The sequence below is a fragment of the Eriocheir sinensis genome, chromosome 45 (genome assembly GCF_024679095.1).
Source record: "Eriocheir sinensis breed Jianghai 21 chromosome 45, ASM2467909v1, whole genome shotgun sequence".
Lineage (NCBI taxonomy): Eukaryota > Metazoa > Arthropoda > Malacostraca > Decapoda > Varunidae > Eriocheir > Eriocheir sinensis.
The window spans coordinates 5,898,766-5,922,398 of NC_066553.1; the positions used below are offsets into that span (position 1 = coordinate 5,898,766).

General features: G+C 43.3%; 2 protein-coding genes across 3 annotated transcripts in view; both read right to left on the minus strand.

The window, feature by feature from the left end:
* LOC126980678 (uncharacterized) overlaps nt 1–21,636 on the minus strand; it is a 56,376-nt gene extending 34,740 nt beyond the window's left edge. Inside the window, exon 1 of the mRNA XM_050830806.1 lies at nt 21,108–21,636. The gene's annotated coding sequence lies outside the window, so the exon portion shown is untranslated. The remainder of the gene's footprint in view (nt 1–21,107) is intronic.
* Nucleotides 21,637–22,495: 859 nt separating this feature from the next.
* The window catches only part of LOC126980676 (aldehyde dehydrogenase, dimeric NADP-preferring-like), a 42,231-nt gene continuing 41,093 nt past the window's right edge, over nt 22,496–23,633 (minus strand). For both annotated transcript variants that reach the window (XM_050830805.1, XM_050830804.1), the window contains one exon: nt 22,496–23,040. The gene's annotated coding sequence lies outside the window, so the exon portion shown is untranslated. The remainder of the gene's footprint in view (nt 23,041–23,633) is intronic.

Below are 23,633 nucleotides of genomic sequence, written 5' to 3' on the forward strand. Positions count from 1 at the left end.
GGAAGGGATGGGGAAGAGAAAACACAAGGAGGAAGGGAGGAAGACAAAACGGAAGGGAAGGGGAGGAGAAAACACAAGAATAGAGAAGGGGAAGAGAAAACATGAGGATAAGAAGGAAGGAAGAGAAAAAGGAAGGAAAAGGAAGGGAAAACACATAGGAAGGAAGGAAGAGAAAAAGGAAGGAAAAGGAAGGGAAAACACAAGGATAGGGAGGAAGATAAAAAGAAAGGAGAAGGAATGAGAAACCAGAAGAAAAGAAGGGAGGGAGAGGGAAAAGGAGAAAGGGACGAGAAAACACAAGAATAGGAAGGGAGGGAGATAAAAAGGAAGGGAAAGGGAAGAGAAAACAGAAGAATAAGAAGGAAGAAGGGGACGAGAAATCACAAGAAGAGGAAGGGAGGGAGAGAGAAAAGGAGAAAGGGACGAGAAAACACAAGAATAGGAAGGGAGGGAGATAAAAAGGAAGGGAAAGGGAAGAGAAAACAGAAGAATAAGAAGGAAGAAGGGGACGAGAAATCACAAGAAGAGGAAGGGAGGGAGACAAAAAGGAAGGAAAGGAAAGGAGGAGTAAACAAGGATAAGAAGACAGGACAAGAAAAAAAGAGGATAGACGAGAAAGTTGGGCATTGTCTTTCTTCCCACTCTACCCCTCAGGCAAGAGATGACTGACCGGGGAGGTGGATCGATGGAAAGGAACAAAGATGCTGGAAAAAGGATACTAATGTGTAGCTACCTTATGCCCACTCTTCTCCCCTTACCCCATAGAAAGGAGCAGCAACAGAGGACAGACGGAGACCTCTAAACAACCCTACCGTTATCTTGTATATAAAAAAAAGAATTGAAAGATATAAGGGTCTCAAACTTTTTCCCTCTTCAAAAGACAAAACAAAAAGTAGACCCAATTAAAAAGTCCCTCAAAAATAGTCGCAGAAGGCCTCGAAATAAACCTACCGTTACCTTATATAAAAATAAATACCGAAAACAAAATCGAATAGAAAGATATAACGGTCTCAAACCTCGTCTCCCCCTGTCCCTTTCACAATTAGAAAACCCAATTGAAAAGTCCCTCAAAAATAGTCGCAGGAGGCCTCTAAATAAACCTACCGTTACCTTATATAAAAAAAATACTGAAAACAGTATCAAATAAAAAGATATAACGGTCTCAAGCCTCCTCTTCCCCTGTCCCTTTCATAATTAGAAAACCCAATTAAAAAGTTCCTCAAAAATAGACGTAGAAGGTCTCTGAATATACTTATCGTTATCTTATATATATATATATATATATATATATATATATATATATATATATATATATATATATATATATATATATATATATATATATATATATATATATATATAAAAAAAAACTAAAGACACTCCGAAGTGAAATATAAAAGGGTCTAAAACCTCCTCCCCTTCCCTGCCCCTCCCAAAACGAGAGGGCCCAAGAGAAAACAGTCCCTTAAAAACAGACGCAGAAGACGACTAAGTAAACCGATCGATATCTTATATAAAAAATGAAAACCAACCAAATAAAAAATTGTGTCTGAGAATAAAGTAACTATTAGGACGAACAAAGTAAGACACGCAAAGTTTGAGAATAATGCATCGCTATCAGATAAAAAAAAAAAAAAAAAACCATGTATATCTGCCCCACAATTTCTTTCTCGTACGAAAAATGAAACCTTTCCCTTCACATCATCATCATCATCATCATCCATATCCACAGTTGACAATACTCCTCGCCCACTACACATGATTATTACAGAGGTATTCCAGTTTCTAAAAAACAAAAAACATATGAAGACGATTGTATAAGTGTTACAAGCCTGTTGGACACCCCCCCCCCCCCACACACTCACACATTGGCCATAATAACAAGTAACGATCGATAAGACAATAGTTGCTCACCTGTACCTGTACGTGACGTGTCAAAGACGAGAGAGAGAGAGAGAGAGAGAGAGAGAGAGAGAGAGAGAGAGAGAGAGAGAGAGAGAGAGAGAGAGAGAGAGAGAGAGAGAGAGAGAGAGAGAGAGAGACACACACACACACACACACACACACACACACACACACACACACACACACACACAGGTAGAGGTAGAACAGATTTTCCTTTAATTACACTAGCCCAGCGCACGCTAATGAAGGATCGTTCGGCGCCGGGCTCGGCTCGGCTCAGCTCCTCCAGGCCGCGGACAAAGGCGCCGGTCGATGGCAAAGAAACGATAGAGGGAGCACAGAGCCCTCATTAGCCTGATAGCGGGGGGGAGGGGGGGGGGGCGTCTGGAGGCTTATTGGTGTGTGTGTGTGTGTGTGTGTGTGTGTCTCTCTCTCTCTCTCTCTCTTATTATCCAAAGGTTTAATTCTACAGTGTTTTCTTTTTAATCAGTCAGAGAGAGACGGTCTGAGAGGCTCCTTTGATCGCTACAGCCGAAGCGCAGCGAGGAAGCTAATCAACGAGATCTGAGTAAACCTTCTGTGTTGAAAGTAACAACTACACAATCATGTTCCTCCGACTCGACAAGATCATTGCTTTAAAACATGATCACCTTTAATTAAGATGCGCTGAATAGAATATCCATTTGAAGTACAAGAACTGACAAGCAAATCCGCTCATTACCTGGCCTGCGAGTTCGTAAAGTGAAGGCAATGAGCCCTAGTTCAGAGAGGCAGCTCACAAAGGGACCGTGAGGCTTCGAACTTCTGCTAATTATGAGCCTTACAGTTCTTCCAAGAATCGCGCCAAATCTGTTCTTCGACTCGCCAAAATGTCTTTCATTAACAGAAAATGCTACAACCTTGCTTTCTCTGATTCTTCCAGACTTCTGGCATCTGGGCACAAAAAGCTATCTAACGAGGAGCATGTACCAGGAGGCGCGTTGCTTCACTCATACGCCGCCTCCACTCCCGACGGTCCCACTAAACAAGTCTCCATGCATCCTCCCTTCCCATCTCAAGCCCCTCCGATGATCGACCAACTAGGTGGGCGTCCCCTTGGTCTCCTTCACTCGGGGTTGTCTTCTACACGAACAACCAAAGACCTCGAGGCGTGTACGAAGACATGTGATTATTTTCAAATTTATCGATTAAAAAAAAAAAAAAAAAAAAAATCCACGCTGGACGCTCTCCCTAAGCTATCAGTTCCTTTAGTTATTTTTTTCATGTATATATGTTGGCTTTAAGGAGTATAAGATTAGACATGACTGCTGGGCGACCATCTTGACACACACACACACACACACACACACACACCACCACCACCACCACCACCACAATCCCCATCCCCCATCATCATCTTCAGGTATTAAATGCACTATAGGACAAATACCTTTCCCAAAATACATCTAAATATTTTACTCTTCACTTCTCCCGCTTCTCAGTCAAGATGGTTGCCCAGCAGTCACATGTCTAATCTTATACTCTTCAAAGCCAACATATACACATGGAAAAAAAATAACTAAAGGAACGGAGAGCCTTTTGAACCAGCGTGGATTAAAAAAATATCGATAAACTTGAAAATAGTCACATGTCTTCGTACACGCCTCGGCTAGCTTGAGGCAAACTATTATGAAGAAATAAGCAAAAATGACAGAGTTATGGCTGTATTCCCGCTCCCCCCCCCCCCCCCCCTTTCCGCTCGTAATTTACGTCACTATAAAACACTTCCCTGCGCCATGACGGGCTGGGGCCAACTGCCATCCAGACCCTTTAAGAAAGCCTAGCGGCGCTATAGGCTGGCGCGTAAAAAATAAATAAATAAATAAATAAATAATAATAAAAAAAGCCATTATCATACACAGGTGCATACATCGTCATGTTTCAGCGTGGAAAATAGCCTAAAAGAATATTCGTATGCCATCTTGAGGCAAACTAGCATCTCCGATGGCCTTGGAGGTTCGATTTCCAAGAATAGGACACCATCGGACACACAATGTCCTCCAAAACAAAGAAAAAAACTGGAATTCAGTAAAGAATATCAACCGGGAAGGCATCTAGGTTTAAAGGGCGAACTCTATAAATTCGCGGACTTTAACTCCTTTTTAGAAAACGGGATTAGTTTTAGTTTATCTGCAATAACTTCGCCGCTATTTGACCGATTTTAATAAACAATACATCATTGGAAAGAAGAGCAGAAGCGCAAGCTTTTCATCATAAGTTTTCTTTTCAATTAAGGGACAATTGTCGGAAAAAAATAATATCGTTAGATACACCAACAAAATTGAAATTTTTTTTTCATCATTTAACAAAAGCAAAATTGAAAAATTTTCTATGATGAATCTTTTGGAGTCTGCTTTAAGTTTCTTTGGTAATTTTTTCAGCAGCGTAGGTCATTAGATGACAGAAACTGAGAGTTGAGTTTTGTTCAAAAATTACATTTTCTTTTTTCCTGCTATTATGTATCAACTCATAGATCTGAGAGTAAGCGAATATCACTTCATCATCAGCAAACATTTCACAGGAGTATAATCAGGTTCACACGCTAATAATTAAAGACATGATGGACGTTCCCCTAAAAATGGTATATAAATCACGTTTTTTAACCGTAAGCTTTTTTTTTGCAATTTTTGCACGCCTGATACACATGTTTACCTTTATCACAACCCATCTGGACGTGACACAGAAGTAATTATGAGGCAACCCTTTATATTATGCACGAGTGCTTCAGCTTAATGATATCAGGAGCCAGGCTGAAAAATACATTTGGGGCCCACTTTATTTGATGAAGAGAGAGAGAGAGAGAGAGAGAGAGAGAGAGAGAGAGAGAGAGAGAGAGAGAGAGAGAGAGAGAGAGAGAGAGAGAGAGAGAGAGAGAGAGAGAGAGAGAGAGAGAGAGAGAGAGAGAGAGAGAGAGAGAGAGAGAGAAGGGGGGGGGGAGGGGGGAGAGAGAGGAGGGGGAGACGGGTGCGGCTTGGGAGACGATATGAAATAAGCAATATTCCAATTTCTCACCGGAGATAGTTTTCTTCTATATGGAAATTCTAATTTACGATAGTAAGAAAAAACTCGTCAGGAATACTTATCTCCATAAACACACACACACACACACACACGGTAGTTCAGGGGCGTCTGGCTCACAACCAGAAGGACCGGGGTTCAATTCCCCGGCCAGGCGAAGATAAGTTGGGTTTATCTTCTTTCACGTGTAGCCCCTGTTCACCTAGCAGTGAGTAGGTACGCGACGTCAGGCAAGGAGTTGTGACCTCGTTGTCGCGGTGTGTTGTGTGTGAGTGGTCTCAGTCCTACCCAAAGATCGGTACTACGAGTTCTGTGCTCTTCCGTAGGGGAACGGCTGGCTGTCTCGAGAGAGGCCCGCAGCAGACTAAGAGGTTAATTACACACACCACCACCACCATCACCACCACCACCACAATCCCCATCCCCCATCATCATCTTCAGGTATTAAATGCACTATAGGACAAAGACCTTTCCCAGTGTCATCACCATCTCTGTCTGATGTTACTGTACTTCATATTCAAGACGAAGAAGAAAGAGAAGATAAAGACGGTAAAAGAAGACGATGATACGAATAATAATAATAATAATAATAATAATAATAATAATAATAATAATAATAATAATAATAATAATAATAATAAAAATAGACGACTACATAAATCACTGAAAATCACAACCCGAAGAAACTACTGTGATGAAGGTGCAGAACTAAACACTTTTCTGCAATGTGACATATAACGTTAGTGGAGGAGGCTTCGTGGCGCTGTTTTGTTATTTCTAAGACCGAGAAAAAGAGGAAAAGAAGTCAATGACAGGCGGAAATATCCCTCTTGCGGCAGAAAACGAAGAGGTGGAGGAGGACGAGGAAGAAAAAGAAAAAGAAAAGAAAAGGAGAGGAGAGGAGAGGAGAGGAATGGAAAGGAGAGGAAAGAAAAAGAAAAGGAAAGAAAAGAAAAGAAAAGAAAAGAAAAGAAAAGGAAAGGAAAGGAAAGGAAAGGAAAGGAAAGGAAAGGAAAGGAAAGGAGAGGAAAGGAAAGGAAAGGAAAGGAAAGGAAAGGAAAGGAAAGAAAAGAAAAAAAAAAGGAAAGGAAAGGAAAGGAAAGGAAAGGAAAAGAAAGGAAAAGAAAAGAAAAGAAAAGAAAAGAAGAAAAGAGGCTGAGGAGGAGGAGGAGGACAGCAAGTGTATACAAATTGTCACGTTCAACGGCCCCTGAAGCTTTATCTTTATCCATCTCTATTTAGAGAGAGAGAGAGAGAGAGAGAGAGAGAGAGAGAGAGAGAGAGAGAGAGAGAGAGAGAGAGAGAGAGAGAGAGAGAGAGAGAGAGAGAGAGAGAGAGAGAGAGAGAGAGAGAGAGAGAGAGAGAGAGAGAGAGAGAGAGAGAGAGAGAGAGAGAGAGAGAGAGAGAGAGAGAGAGAGAGAGAGAGAGAGAGAGAGAGAGAGAGAGAGAGAGAGAGAGAGAGAGAGAGAGAGAGAGAGAGAGAGAGAGAGAGAGAGAGAGAGAGAGAGAGAGAGAGAGAGAGCATATATATAACCTCCAAAGTTTGCCGCGCACCTCAAGGAAACGCAATGAGGCAAGCAGCGGGATGTTGACTCTGCCTCGAGTTGTTAATTAAGAGGTTCGATGAGGCGGCGGTAAAGCTTTCAAGTGAATTAACGTGTTGCCCGGCGCTCCCGCAGAGAAAGGAAGCGAAATTCACCGCTGAGGGGTTGACTGGTGTCGTTTGGCTACTATGTTAAGGCCCTTCACCCCTGTACGTGTTTTAGGGCCGGTTCCACAGTCCAACGCAGCCATTGTAAGCGCCCAAACCAAACTATATTCTCCACAATGATTCGTTATTTCTACTCAATACCAGATACTAGAGAGATTTCCTGTGTGGTTTCCTAAAATTTCCTCCTTTTTAGAGTATCAGCGCCAAACACTACACAAGGAATTTTCGTGGTATTTCGTGTTTGGTTAAGGGTCGTATACAAGACATTTCGCCGCCCAAGAACATATATTTGACAAGGCTTTCGTAGGAGTTGTGGGCATTTCCGGGGGTAGTTTTATGACCCTGGTGGTAGTTTGACCCTTCTTCTGCACCGTGAACCTAAGGAAACACTCATTAGAAATCGGAGTTGTAGAATTTTATTGGGGGGATTTTATGACCCTGGTGGTAGTTTGACCCTTCCCCTCTACCGTGAACATGAAGAAACACGCACCAGAACCCGACTGACCCCTTCATTGGCCTTTAGAATTAGCTGATGTGAGAGGCAAAAGCATCGTATAATACCGACCTGAGTTAGAGCGATAATATAAGACACCATCGCTTCTCACATTAACAATTTCTAAAGGTCAAAGAGGGGGTCAGTCGATTTCTAATGAGTGTTTCCTTAGGTTCACGGTACAGAAGAAGGGTCAAACTACCACCAGGGTCATAAAACTACCCCCGGAAATGCCCACAACTCCTACGAAAGCCTTGTCAAATATATGTTCTTGGGCGGCGAAATGTCTCGTAATAAGACCCTTTAGTATCACGCTTTGAGGACTTGACTGCATGGCGTTGTCTGGCTACTTGTTGTGGTTGTTATAATGGTCCTCTACCAGTGCAATCTGGCGCGGAGTGGCGTCGAGCACTTCCGAACAACACGACAGGAACTTGGCCCGTCAACTCCCTTCGTCTGTCCCTGGTTCTCTACACATCACAGCATGCATACCCTGGACACTTGTTATTATGCTGAGGGGCACGCGTGACACTCCATGACCCAACCATCAGAAAACAATACATCAGCCCAGTCAAGTTGTTTCTGTCAAAATCTTGGTCCTTTATTTCTTAAGGGGAGGGGAAGGAGTGTAAAAAAATTGGCAGAGATTGAGAATGCTGAATGTCCATGAATATAAAGAACTTGGGCTCTCCATAACGACGGCCTTTTCAGCAGATAACAGAATAACATGAAAACACTAGAATATAAAGGGTCTCCATAAGGGCTACAGAGGGCGCCTCTCTCTCTCTCTCTCTCTCTCTCTCTCTCTCTCTCTCTCTCTCTCTCTCTCTCTCTCTCTCTCTCTCTCCGATCAGACGCAAAGCTTCACCACACGCTCCACACATCCGCCGCTGCACCGCCATCGACGCTCAAACGGCTGATACATTACTCTTTTCAGGGGTTTCTATTTGCACTGTGGCTGATCGGATAAGTGCATGAACACACACACACACACACACACACACACACACACACACACACCACAGAGCCGCGTACGAAGAGCCCCGACACGTTGCGTTGAGAAGCGTCCGAAACCAATCTGCAATCAATGTTTGTCGGAATGTTTCTCCTCGGATTGTCGACGCGCACAAATCACATTCCTGAAATACTCTCCAATCATGTTTTGGGTTATTTTCGCCCAGGTAAAATTTGGACTATCACCATTAAATCGATCCTCGCAGAATTACCCTCCACTTCGGTCACCTTTGCAAATCACCTTTGTTATCAATTTCAATAAGGTGGTTAACATGTATTTTTGTTGTCGTTGCAGGGTATCGATCTATATATGTCTACCTAATCTAAATTTGAACCAAGAACATAGTGAGATATTTGTTCACCTAGTCACATCTTAGGCCCTACTTTTACGACGCCCATATAATAAAAATTGGTACATCACTTAATAACTTCAATTTCTGCCACGGTAAGTCAGGTAAGATAGCGGCCGGCGACGTGTGCAGGCCCCCAAAGAACACTGCACGTTAGAGAGAGCAAGCAAAGTGCCTCTCTCTGTATATACCTTTCCGAGTCCATGTAAATTCCACTCGTGTGTGACCTCTTACGAACACACAAACAGAGGAGCAGAAGACGCCCATATCTGTATAAACCATCCATATTCGGTGTAGATTGACTAGGGTGTGATTCATGTACAGTAATTCGTAACTTGTATAAACAGTTGTACGCCTTGATTGTGTGAGTAAAATGAGTTAGCAGCGCAAGTGGGAAAATACCCAAATCGAGTCATAGGCGTCATGTTAAAGGGAGATGTGATATTTGATTGGGTCCAGATTATCATATAGGGTTCAAAAGACTCAGAAAGACAAGATTTTAAGGTCGAATTTATTTTTTCATGTTAAGTTTTGACATGTTCTGAATGAATCTGCTAATGTACAGTAATTCCTAACTTGCAGCAGACACTCGGTAACTCTATATTGGTAACAGATTCAAGGTCCCAACATGATTTTCGCCTGCCTGAGTCACATCTCACTCTTACACGCACACACACACATACGAATACTGCTATTGATTGAGGCCTTTCATCCTTATCGCTTCTTTTATTTACTTGCACCTGGCACTCTACAATGCAACACAACCCTATATGTGTGTGCTTGTTGAAGTGAGAAGCAAGGTGAGAAGTGACTCAGGCGAAACTTATGTTGGGACCTTGATTCTGCAGGCAATATAGAGTTACCGAGTGTCTGCTGCAAGTTAGGAATTACTGTACATTAGCAGATTCATTCAGAACATGTCAAAACTTACGTTGAAAAAATATATTCGACCTTAAAATCTTGTCTTTCCGAGTCTTTTGAACCCTCTATGATAATCTGGACCCAATCAAATATCACATCTCCCTTCAACATGACGCCTATGACTCGATTTGGGTATTTTCCCACTTGCGCTGCTAACTCATTTTACTCACACAATCAAGGCGTACAACTGTTTATAATGTGGACCCATCACAACTGTCACTTCTCCCTTCGACAAGACGCCTATGATTCGATTTGTGTATAAGGTGCAGAACTGTTTATAATGTGGACCCATCACAAATGTCACTTCTCCCTTCGACAAGACGCCTATGATTCGATTTGTGTATTTTCCCATTCGCGTTGCTAACACACTTTACCCACACAGTCAAGGCGCAGAACTGTTTATAATGTGGACCCCATCACAAATGTCACTCCTCCCTTCGACAAGACGCCTATGATTCGATTTGGGTCTTTTCTCCCTCGCGGTGCTGACATACATTACCCACACAATCAAGGTACACAACTCTATGGGTCGTATTTCAAAACATTTCGTCGCCCAAGTTCACATATTTCACAAGGCTTTCGTATGGGTTGAGGGCATTTCCGGGAGTAGTTTTTTGACCCTGGTGGTAGTTTGACCCTTCCCCTGTACCGTGAGCCTAAAGAACCACCCATTAGAACCCGATTGATCCCTTCTTTGACCTTTAGGAATAGTTGATGCGAGAAGGGAAAGTATCTTATAATACCGACCTATATGACGATCTAGACCCCATCACAGCTGTCACCTCTCCCTTCAGTGAAACACGGCCATGCTCTCCCTCGCGCTGCTGACATACTTTACCCACACAGTCAAGATTCTAACATAGCTGTCCCTTAAGCCCCAGCGACTCGAGGTATACGAGGTCTTGGGTGTGAAATGTTGATGTGGAAGGGTCGCATATTGTCGGAAAAACTATGTGCGACCCTTTCATGTCAACATTTCGCAACCAAGACCTCGTGTTCCTGGAGTCGTTGGGTTGTCGTGGCCCAGAGTCGGCACAGTGTGAACGAGGCTTTACCGCAGCAACGTACACACACACACACACACACACACACACACACACACACACACACACACACACACACACACACACACACACACACGCCCGCGAACACTGCCATCGATTCAAGCCTTTCCTCCTTCGCTAATATAACTTACTCCCGCACACTCGCCGCCACCGGGAATGTGGAAAGCAACGTTGCCTATTTCGCAGGGTCGGCGAGTAAGTTGAAAAACCGTGTAAATATTTCGTGACCGCCTCGCGTGTCCCAGAGCCGTTGGCGGGATGGATGAGGCAGTTCCCCGCCGGCTGTTGTGAAGGAAACGTTGGCTGCACTTCATGAAACTTTTACCTCACTGCTCAATTCCTTCCTTTCTTGCGATGAGATATACTTTTTCAATGCTCCTCCTCCTCCTCCTCCTCTTCTTCCTCCTTCTCGTCTTCACTTCGTCTTCCTCATGCTCTTCTTTATCTTCCTAACTTTCTTCTCTTCCTCCTCCTCTCTTTCAATTCCTTCCTTTCTTGCGATGAGATATACTTTTTCAATGCTCCTCCTCCTCCTCCTCTTCTTCCTCCTTCTCGTCTTCACTTCGTCCTCCTCATGCTCTTCTTTATCTTCCTAACTTTCTTCTCTTCCTCCTCCTCCCTTTCATTTTCTTTCTTTCTTTCTTTTACATTCTTTCTTTCTTCATCTTCGTCCTCCTCCTCCTCCTCTTCTTCCTCCTTCTCCTCCCTTTCATTTTCTTTCTTTCTTTCTTTTACATTCTTTCTTTCTTCATCTTCGTCCTCCTCCTCCTCCTCTTCTTCGTCATCATTTCGTCGTCTTCCTCCTCCTCCTCTTTCGTCTTCACTTCAACCTCCTTCTCTTCTTCATCTTCCTCTTTCTCCTCCTCTTTCTCTTTTTTTTCTTTCTTTTTTTCTTTCTTTCGTTTGTTTGTTTCCTCCTTCTTCTCCTCCTCCTCTTCCTCCTCTTCTTCTTCCCCTCCTTCTGTTTTCCTTTTACTCCACTCCTGCAATATCTTTCTTCCTATAGTGACCTTTCAGCCTCACCAATAAAGACACATTTCCACGGCCCCAGCTTCAGGTCCTAAAACTCTCCACTCACTCCTTTTCTCACACATTCCAACGAGATTTACGCAATACTCTTGCTTATACACTACGTAATGAGCTGCGTTCTCTGCGTGTAGTTTTTTTTCATTATATGTGTTTTTTCCTTCCCATCCTTTCGGTACAATAAAAATCCCACTGCGGTCTTTCCACGGCTTCCAAATGCGTGTTTATTTTTGTTAACGTCAGATATTCAGAAAATAGAAACACAATCCAAACAATGTCGGCGAGTGCAGTATTCTGAGTGCAGGCAGGAATAGCCCTTCACATAATTATTGCTTAAATGGCACTTCCTTAAGCAGGTCTAAGTTTGAGAGGGATTGAACAGTCTTAGTGAGCTCCGATCTCCGTCCAAGGGCTCAGTGGATTCAGACAAGGGACCGTGCTAACAGGGTACTGGATTTCATTTCAAGTATAGCAATAAAAGCGTTGAAGTCATCCTCAAGCTATATTTAGGATTAGTAAGACCTCATCTTGATCAAGCGATTCAGTTCTGCTTATGACCCTGGGTGGTAGTTTGATCCTTCCTCTGTATCATGAACCTAAAAAAACACTCACTACAACCCGACTGATCTCCTTTCTGGCCTTTGGAAATAGTAGATGTGAGAGGGGAATGGGTCCGAGAATACCGATCATTAATTCAAGACTCAATCCCTGCGGAACTTCTAACACACAACCAACCACCGGATAAACATGCTAACCGCTGACTGACTTCTACACAACCAACCACCGCATAAACATACAATACTTCAAGGCACAACAACAGCCGCCTCGCAAAACCTTCCCAGCCTAAGGTCCATATTCTCAGACGCTTCTCCCTCCCACATCAACTATTTTCAAAGGCCAAAAAGGAGGTTAATCGGGTTTTCATGACTGTTTCATCACGTTCAGGGCACAGGAGAAAGGTCACACTACCACCAGGGCCATTAAACTACCCCTGGAAATGCCCAAAACTCCTACGAAAGCCTTGTCAAATATGTGTTCTAGGGGTCCGAGATGTTTCAGAATACGACCCTAAGTATCGGGACGTTGGCTGATGCAGGTCATTTAGCAAGTCTTGGGCGGGCGGGTGAAGAGACTAGATCAGCTTCAATAATGGGCCGCCTCTTCCGACGCCCTCCCTCCCTGCAGCGACCTGGCCCTTGCTGGCTACTATCTAGGGTAATTACGCTTCCTATTTGCTGCTATTACTCCTCCTCCTCCTCCTTTTCCTGCTTCTGTTGTTGCTATTTGTTACCGTTTCGTTTCTATTTTCTTTTCTTTTTGCTTAAATTTCTTGGTTTCTTTTTTCTCCCGAGTCTTTTTTTGGTTTTTTTTGTTCTTGTTATATCTACTTTCCATTCTTAGTTTTCCTTCTGAAGCTTTATTTGTTTCCTTATTGTTCTTCTTGTTCCTCCTTCCTCCTCTTCCTCCTCCTTTAGCTTTTACTTTTTTATTTTTTCTTCTTCGCCCTTTTCTTTTCAATTCATCATCATCATCATTCTTCTTCTTTTACTGCTTCTTCTTTTTCTCCTCTTCCTCGTCCTTTTTTCATTTTGTTCTTCCTCCTCCTCTTCCTCTAATATATATTCTCCATATCGATATACGCACTGTGTTTTCCGGCAACCTTCTTTGTCTCCCGTTCTTTGTAACTTTCCAGAATCCCCTCCGTCCTCTCCTATCCCTGCTAACAACTTTACAGGATTGGGCTAAGCTTGCTAAGTCGCCTGTATCAACCAGCTTCTGCGCGCCTTTCAAGTCTCCGTGCTGTGTCCTGTCTATGCTCGCTCTGTGCTCCCTCTGTGCTGTCCTGCCTTTCATGTCCACTGGCACCGTTTCCCATTTTCTCTTTCACCTGACTTTGTTCTGTCTGTCTTTCTCTTCGCTATTCTCCTGCTTTGCCTATCTTCGGGTACTCGTATATAGCCTACATTCTTATCGCCAACTTTCTTCTTTTCCTTCCTCTTTCTCTTTTTTCTTTTTTGTTCGACTTTTTCTTACTCATTTTTTCCTTCTTCTTCCTTGCTGTTGTTGTTGTTGTTGTTGTTGTTGTTGTTCGATTTCGTCTTCGTCTTCGTCTTTCTTTTTTTCTTCTTCTTCGTCTTCTTTTTCGTCTTCGTCTACGTCTTCTTCTCCTTCTTCTTCTTCTTAATCTTTCTTCTTCTTCTTCATCCTCTTATTATTCTAGTTATTTTTCTTCTTTCCTTCTTCTTCTTTTTCTATTTTTCCTTCTTCTTCTTCTCCTTATTCTTCATTATCTTCTTTTTTCCTTTTCTTCGTCACATTCACGTCACCCATTTTTTTCTCTTGATCTCGCTCGACTTACAAGATGCAGACAGACAGACCGACAGACAGAGGGGTATGATAGCCAACGCTCTCCCCTTTGTCACCGTCGTTTTTATTTACTTCTTCACATCCTGGGGCATTAATTAAATTCCTAATCTTCACCCAATTTCTCTTAAACACGCGTGACTTGATGCGACAGACAGATGAAGGAGTGTAAGTCCTTCCCAGGCTGGCTTCACCGATCGCCTTCATTGCATCCTGACATTTGATCACACTTTTTCCCCTCCCTCGCCTTTCACTCCTTCCACGGACGCATATCTACAAATTCGCACCTTAACCCCATATATTCTCTATCGTTACGGGGCTTACACTCCCAAATTTGTCAAGGCTCTTTTCCTCTCCTTCCCCCTTCACTACTTTCACAGACACATCTCAATAAATTCAAACCATACGCCCATATTCTCTGTCGTTACGGGGCTTACACTCCCAAATTTGTCAAGGCTCTTTTCCTCTCCTTTCCCCTTCACTACTTTCACAGACACATCTCAATAAATTCAAACCATAAGCCCATATTATTTTTCGGGGCTTGCGTACACTCACACTTGGCAAGGCTTTTGTACAGGTTGTATTTCCATGGGTAGTTTTATGAGCCCATAGTGATAGTTTGACAAGGCTTCTGCACCATGAACCTGATTGACACTCACGAGAACCCGACTAATCTCCTTTGTGAGCTTTGTAATTATTTGTTATGAGAACCGAAAGCGTTAGTGGATACGAGGCTTGGTGGCTGTCTTTTGTAGGTGCCAAGACTGCTGTAAATAGTCACACTCAATACACCCATAGTAACTATATTCCTCCTGACATATGATTCCTTTCTCCTCCATTTCCCTCATCCTCTTCGATTTGTATATCTATTTCGGTCCGTTTCAATCTCCCTTGCCCCCTCCTTTCATCTCTTTTCATTATCCTTTCTGTATTTATTTTGTTCAGTATATCTATTTCGGTCCGCTGCAATCTCCCTTGCCTCCTCTTTTCTTCCCTTCTGTGCATATTTTGTTCTGTTTCAGTCTTCTTTCCCTTCATATCCATTTTCCTTTCCCATCTGTTCATTTATTTCATTCCGCTTCAGTGTTCCCAGCGAGGCTCTGAATTCCAAACACACTGTGGCACGCTGCGCTGATTGAAAGGTAAACCACGTCTCTGAAACACGAGCCTGAAGCGTGGCGGGGCTGGCGAGGTGTGGGCTCAAAGGGCAGGGGTACAAGGGGAATGAGGCGGGATACAGGGGTGGACGGGACAGTGGCAAGAGGAATGAGGACGCCAAAGGGAAAGCGTGAACCCAGCAAAGGCGAGACAGGAACAGATATGAAGCCGAGGGTGTAGGACGATGGAGCGTGAAGAGGGCGGGAAGAGTATATAAAGGAAGGGTTGGCAGAGCAGGGAAGGAAAGAGAGGTAAGAGAATAAGGAGGAAGTGAGGGAAGGGTAAGAGTTAGCGTATAGCTACGTCAAAGCGGACCAGACAGGAGGTATGGGAAAATGAGTAGGAAAGAAAGGGCAAGGTAAGGAACTTATGAGAAAATGACGAGGAAGGTGTAGACTTCAGTCTGTAATCTCTGTATTGAGGGGAGAGTAGGAGCAGAGAAGTTTCGGGGAGCAACACATTTCTTCCTCCTTTCACGGGTAAGTCAGCCCCAACGTGACTTGGAGGGAAAGAGTAAGGTAAGGAGATCCTAAGAAAAAGACGAGGAAGATATAGACTTGTCTGTATTGAGGGGAGAGAAGGAGCAGAGAGGTTCTGGGAAGCAACACGATCTTTTCTCCTTTCAGAGGTAAGTTAGCGTCGGTGTGACTTGGAGATCAATATTATCAATTACTGCAGCGATGCATCCATGGCGGCGCCGCTCCATTAGGTGTTTAATGTGGTCTCCCTGTTTATAGAACATATGAACACGAGTCTGCAAGAGGCCAATTTTGTGAAAAGTACTGATAATATTCATGGTGCAAAAAGAAATATAAAAACTATATATACAATATGATATTTAGCAAAATTTTGTCTTAACAGTTAGCCAATTTACTTCGCGCCACAATCCAACACCCATAACGAGGAAGTGCCCGACGCAAGCGTTGTAATCATCGTTCATAACCAGATGGTTGGCTTTGTACCCTGTGCATGTCACTCGATGCTTTATTCAGGAAATCTACATCCACGAACTGCGCCGGGGAGCCAGTTACCACGCGCTGCATCAGTTATGCCACTCTCCTCAAATCAACTGTGTGACGCAGTGCGTGGGTGACGACAGGGAGGAGAATTGAGGTGGCCAAATGACATAAAGATATGTCCCCTTGCAAGTCTACACGATCATGTGAAACGACAATATTTTCAATGCAGTTTTTCCCAAGGGCTATTAAAAAATGTCCTAACCGGCATGCCAGACTCGCCACCCGATCCACGAGCTTTGACTCTCCCCGCCCGGACCCCAATGTTGAAAAGCAAGAGCTGACTCAACGAACACCCGTGCTATCTCTGGCGGATGATTACACACACACACACACACACACACACACACACACACACACACACATTACGTGAATAACTTTAAAGATAATGTGTCACCTTGCCTGATACGATGCCTTTCCTAATATGAATTTCCTCGCTTTTCTTGTGGGTGTTAATGGTTGGTGTGCGTGCCGTGCCGTGCCGTGCCGTGCCGTGCCGTGCCCTATTCACGTCCATCTTTCCACATCTTTATGTACGGTTCATCAACGGAGCTTCGTGAGTGCCTGCATGGCTGCTGCTTAGCAACGGCATCCCATCAGGCAAGGTGACATACTAAGTCTGAACTTTGTCACGGCAAGGTTAGGAGAAGTATTTGGAAATATAAAACGGGGCAAAAGAGGAATTAAGATAGAAGGTAAATACAGTAACAACCTTTGATTGACAGATTACGTAGATATAAGTATTTCTGAGGAAAACTTACAAAGAATTATTGAGGAACTCCACAGATAAGAGACTAAAAGCTGGTCTGAAAATGAATACGAAGATCACTAAGGTAATTCTCAATAATCATTTGGAAGGACAAACACTTGGCATCGTAGACAGTCTAAAGATTCACATATCAAGGGCAAACAATCAGTGGAAGCCAGCCCACGAAAAGTAAACCATAGAGAGAATAGGAATGGGATGGAATGGCTTGGTAAACACGGTAATATCATGAATACCAACCTGCCGCTCTCTCTGAGGGGGAAGGTGTACAATCAGTGTGTTTTGCCATTCCTAATATACAGTTTATGAACTTGGAGCCTCACAAAAGCTTTAGATGGATTGATAAGAGGCGCACAAAGAGGAGCGGAGAGAAGATGCTGAGTATAACACAGAGACAAGGAGAGCAGTGGCCTGATGATGGCTGATTATTGTAATGATATTGATGATCAGTATGTATGTATGTATATATGTATGAACGCATGTATTTATGAATTGTTATATTGAAGCATCCAGGTAGGCACTAAACAGGGCATATGTTAGTTATTCTCAGGGCCTCACATGACGAGACATTCTCTTATGAACAAGGATTCTTCGAGTTAGTCGCAAACTGATTGAGCGGGACGATAAGCACGAACCTTTGGCCAAACAATGTTACCAAAATTATAAATATCATAAAAGAACACTGTACAGAAAAAAATGCAGTGCAAGAACGAGCAGGAAAGCAATACACAAGAAGGTCGGTGTGGCCTTCCAAGAGGAAATCACGCGACGTTGAAGCCTGAAAAGTCTCCCCTTCCAGCGAGATTCTGAAGAAGCGTCCCAGAGCCGGCCGTGCCCTCCAGCCCAGGCAACGGCGACACCTGTTTTCTCTACGTGACGACGGACATCAGGGAGGGCTTAGTGACGGGCGGGCATTCTCTCTCTCTCTCTCTCTCTCTCTCTCTCTCTCTCTCTCTCTTCCATAGTACCCAACATAGCAGTGATAACAACAGTGGTGATCCATGGCAGACGCATCGATAATTTTGAGAGTGGAGAATGTTGACACGAGGTTAAAAACGTGAATAATAATTAAAAAAAAGCCAGTAGAATGTACAAATCAAAATGTCTTTATTATTTTTTTAACAGTTAAGAAATTTGTATTGGATGCACTGAGCTTAACGAAACAATCAGTGCTTCTGCGTTATGGATATTTGCCTTTTAATTTTGAGGTTATGAAAGAACACGTGACCGATATTTGTGATAGAGCTGGTGACTCGAAAAAATATCGTCCGAATTCAGAAAAAAATATGTTGCTATATAAATATCCGTTAAGTGCTAATGATATGTTTGACCAGCGACCGAGATTCCTCAAAACTGAAATTGAGAAAGAAATGTTTGAGCCATTCTTTTGAGAAAGTTAACCCCTTGACCGCGGATTTCCTACCAGAAGACATCACCAAGCTACAGGAACGAAACAAAAGTGGCTGTTACAATTCAATGAAGAAAAATGTAAAGTCCTGCACCTTGGGAGAGGATATCCAGTACGCCAATACCACAAGGGAAACAATCCACTATCCATCACAGAGGCAGAGAAAGACCTGGGACTATATGTGACCAGGATACCAGTGAGAGACAAATCCATGCCAATCGCAGGGGACGGCTTAAATACTATAGTAATATTTTGCACATGTCAACTATATCACGGATGGTGTCATATCCGTTTAGTGATATTTATGAATACAAAAATTGAGGAGAGCAGAAAGGACGGATGAGGAGGCCTTGTTGGATCAGGGATAAGCCAGTCCGTGGAAGACCATTGTAATGCTTTCATGGATGACAACTATTCATTGCCAGCACGGGTTGTTTGGCATGGCGGGATATTTGTTCAGCAATGTTCTTGGGTATACACTTAGGTTGGTATTGTCAGATGCTCCCACCCCTCATACACACTATTTCCAAAGGCCAAAAAAGAGGTTAATCGAGTTCTAATGAGTGTTCTTTTAGGTTCACGGTACAGAAGAAGGCTCAGACTACCACCAGGGTCATAGAAGTACCCCTGGAAATGCCCTTAACTCCCACGAAAGACTAGTAAATTACGTGTTCTTGGGAGCAGAAATGTTTAAAAATATCGTACTTAGCCTCCTATGTTTTCCGATTCCCGACCCAAAAACTGTCTCCTCCACTCCGATAACTACATTTAATTATAGTTATCGTTGAAAGGTTTAATTATTAGTGTCTTTTTGCTATAGATAAGTGTCTAAAAACGGTAAATACAATGGTGGATACGATAATCTGGCAACGCTGGTATGCACGTTGAGGGGCGTGGGAGGGAGGGGCGAAGCGTAGGAAAATTTGGCATATATTACAGATGCTTTCGGCTCCCATAACAATTATTTCCAAAGTCCAGAAAGGAGTTCAGTCGGGTTGTCTTGAGTGTTTTTGACGTTCAGGGTGCAGAGGCCTTGTCAAACTATCACTAGACTTATAAAACTGCCGAGGAAAATACACACAACCTCTACCAAAGCCTTGTCAAATGTGGGAGTGTAAGTCCAGGCGACCCACATTTCACAAGGCTTTGGTAGAGGTTGTGTGTATTTTCCACGGCAGTTTTATAAGTCTAGTGATAGTTTGACAAGGCTTTGGTAGAGGTTATGTGTATTTTCCTCGGCAGTTTTATAAGTCAAGTGATAGTTTGACAAGGCTTTGGTAGAGGTTATGTGTATTTTCCTCGGCAGTTTTATAAGTCAAGTGATAGTTTGACAAGGCTTTGGTAGAGGTTGTGTGTATTTTCCTCGGCAGTTTTATAAGTCTGGTGATAGTTTGACAAGGCTTTGGTAGAGGTTGTGTGTATTTTCCTCGGCAGTTTTATAAGTCTAGTGATAGTTTGACAAGGCTTTGGTAGAGGTTATGTGTATTTTCCTCGGCAGTTTTATAAGTCTGGTGATAGTTTGACAAGGCTTTGGTAGAGGTTGTGTGTATTTTCCTCGGCAGTTTTATAAGTCTAGTGATAGTTTGACAAGGCTTCTGCACCGTGAACGTAAAAAAACACTCAAGACAATCCGACTGAACTCCTTTCTGGCCTTTTGGAAATAATTGTTATGGGAGCCGAAAGCATCTGATAATATATGCCAAATTTACACAGTTTAGAATAAGGATGCTTGAGTCACCTCCTACGGCAGACCAAGATCCTGCTCAGAATAGGACGTGGGCTCCGCGGGATTCGAGTCAGCCTCCGCAAGATCAGCCAAAATAGAAGAGGATTTAAATGCCTTATGGGAAAGCACCTTGAGGGTCTGCTGTTCCGGGAAAGCATTCGCCGAGGAAGGAAATAAAGCCTGTCCTTTCTCGGGAATCAAGAGCGCACGGACTCGGAAAGGACTAAACGATCTGGGTTATCCGAACCTCTCTCTCTCTCTCTCTCTCTCTCTCTCTCTCTCATATCTGGCTTCATCTCGCTTATTTCAGCTCCTGGACGCAGCTTCTTGTTCCAAAATATTCCCCCATTTCTTGTTATCTTCGTCCGCTACTAAGAAAACCCCTTTCATGGAGGCCCCTGACACCCAAAATATGGACGCCAGGATCCGAGAATGAACGACCACACTGCCGGGGCACTGAGAGAGAGAGAGAGAGAGAGAGAGAGAGAGAGAGAGAGAGAGAGAGAGAGAGAGAGAGAGAGAGAGATAATAGTATTCAATTGCAATATGTAAGAAGTAAAAATAAAGAAAGAAGAAGGAGAGAGAGAGAGAGAGAGAGAGAGAGAGAGAGAGAGAGAGAGAGAGAGAGAGAGAGAGAGAGAGAGAGAGAGAGAGAATGAGGTGGTACGGCGGCAAGTCACCTGTTTGTAATTCACGGGGTCTGAAGTGCCTGCATGGGAACAACAGACAGCAGGAAATTGGGCTGGACACGGCCGCCATACCCGCCATGCGACAAGGGTTGGGAGGACACGCTTCCCCGCCTCCTTACACCATAATCCAGGACACAAGACAAACCAAAAAGCCACAAAGGTAACATTACATGACTTCCAAGCATAAGAGCTGTAGGAAAAAAGAGGGAACTAGTTTCTGAGCCAACTGAAACTTTATACGTAACTACTTTGATAGCACTAAGGCCATTTCCATGCACACTATTAGTATCATAATATGCCTTACTACAGACAAAATACCACATAAATGTATGGCCTTAATATAATTCCATGTACGGTATTCAATGTAACGTGATCTTTTGATTATTGCCTACGTATTGTAAGCTAGTGAGCACATCTGTGAGGGATGAAAATTTCTTACCGTTCGATCGGTGGACTCTTCTTCCTTTCCTTGCCAGGAGTGGACCAACACTAACCACTCCCTGATGCGTGCCTTCCGATACTCCCGGCTCAGTCACTCCTCCAGAAAGTTTGAGGCGCTGCAGCTATCGGCTCCTGCAGTGTGTTACCTCACGTGTGAGCGTCGGGGCAGGACTGATGCCAGCGGCGGAGCTTCCCTCGCCGGCACAGTTGCCGGTGTTTGCTAGGTTGAACGTTCATTGAGTGGCCGCTGTGTCAAACCAGGTGGGCGCCATTTCCTTGAATTATTATTTTATATTATATCAGGAAAAAAAATATATATACTATTTTATGGCTACTATAGGTAAAATAAATGTTGGTAGCACAGACAAACGAGGTGGGCAGTCTGGCAACAGCGGAACAATACGTAACTACTGATTGTCCGCCAGGATTCTTTGAACCCTCAGGTAATAATGCAAGGAACGGAAAACTTTTCGGGGAGTCTGAGGTGTGCGGATCAATGCGTGTGTGCCAGTGACCCAGTGTGCCAGGTGCCACGAGCCCGACACAGTTCCCACACCTGTGCCGGGTAAATACTCGGAGAAGCACAGGGGAGTCAAGTACCACTTATCTTGTGATGGAGTCTTCTTCAAGAGGCCTCCCTGTCAAGGCTGTCGAAGACCAGTGGCTGTGCTGGAGACGGAGCCAATGGTGACAGAGCTGGTAGGCGATGCTGACTTTTTGGTGAATTCACAAAACAAGAACAGCGGGCTACCATCTAAGAAATATTTCATTTTTCAAGAAATACTTGGACGATAAGACCATGAAGATGCTTGTATGTAACCATGTAACTAGTGACAGGATTATTGTAATTCTCTTTATTATGGCCTCCCTAAATATCTGCTGAGGAAACTACAACTAGTTTTGAACAGAGCTACAAGGCTAATAAAGGGTCTGCCGCCACGTGAGAGAATAACACCTGCACTCACAGACTTACATTGGCTCCCCACTAAGGCACGATTGCTCTACAAAATATGTCTTATCAAGCAACACGACTTGGTAAGTCTGAATATACGAGAAATATTCTACAGGACTTCAATCTGGACAAAGCCATGTCACTGAGACAAAGTGCAGAACAGTATAGACTTTGAGCCCAGAGTCCACCTGGAACTGGGTTTCAGAGCATTTGAGAGGAGTGCCCCGCGGCTCTATAATATGTTACCCGAGGACGTTAAAAACAATGGCAATCTGGCAACCTTCAAAAATGCACTAAAGACTCACTTATTCACTAAATCCTACGACGTTACAAACCTGAGGATTGAAGACAACTTTCGGTGCTAACATTATTGTTATAATGTTGACGGCCCTGTGGAGCGCTGTGCTGGCAGCAGATCGGGGCATGAAACCTCATCAAAGGTAACGGTAACGGTAAATCATTAGTATTGTTACTCAATATCATCTCGTCATTCACTTTGCAGACCAAGGATTCTAGTGTGTCGAATACTACATGTGATGCCACGCAACTTTGGTTAGTATCTGAGACGCCCGTCTCTCGTGGAGAAGAGAGAAAATCGTGTTTGAGGTTAACTAAGGTAAAATTGCTGCCTTGGTTCACGACACCAACCCCTTTCACGACTTTTCACAGCCTTTCCTCAATCCTGCCTAATGTATATTCCTTCCGATGAAAAATACACAGTGGTATTAGCAAACAGGAACTTCTTCTTCTTGGGTGTTTTATGGGGCTAGTTAGGCTGTGGGGCCACAGCCTTTAGAGCCCCGTCAGTGGTAGTTGTTATCAGGTGTTGTTTTTATGTTGGCCGTTCTGTCACCAGGGTGGGAGTTAGATCCTCTCGAGTTGCCCCGACTTCTGCAGGAAGGTTTGCGTACACTTGAGAGCTTGGAAGGCCGTGTTGGGGCTGAGGGTGTCGCTGCCCAGCAGGCCCTCTAGGGTTGGCCTGTGAAAACCAAGAAGAAAAAGAAGAAGAAAAGGATGAAGAAAAAAGGAAAAGAATAAAAAAGAAAAAAAAAAGAGAAAGAAAAAAAAAGGAAAAAAAGAAGGAAAAGAAGGAAAAAGAAGGAAAAAAGAAGGATAAAGGACGGAAAAAAGAAGGAAATAATAATAATAATAATAATAATAATAATAATAATAATAATAATAATAATAATAATAATAATAATAATAAAAACAACAACAACAACAAGAAAACGACAAAAAACAAGAAGAAAAACAAGAAACACTAGAACAAGAAAACAAGAAGAAAACGAAGAAAAAAGACAAAAAAATGGAGGAGAAATAAAAAGAAGGCAGAGACAGGAAGCAGCAGCAGGAGGAAGACACTATGAAAGGCCTCACTTACACGGACACAGAACACAGACGAGAAGAGAAGAGGAAGATTGAGAGGAGAAGGCGAGGAAGACGTTTACGAGACAGGAGTAGAGATTTTACTCTTGAAGATTAAAAACTGCAAGCCTCCGGAAAAGAACAAGAGGAAGAGGAGAAGGAGGAGGAAGGGTGACATAAACAAACACAAGTAAAAAGACGAGGAGG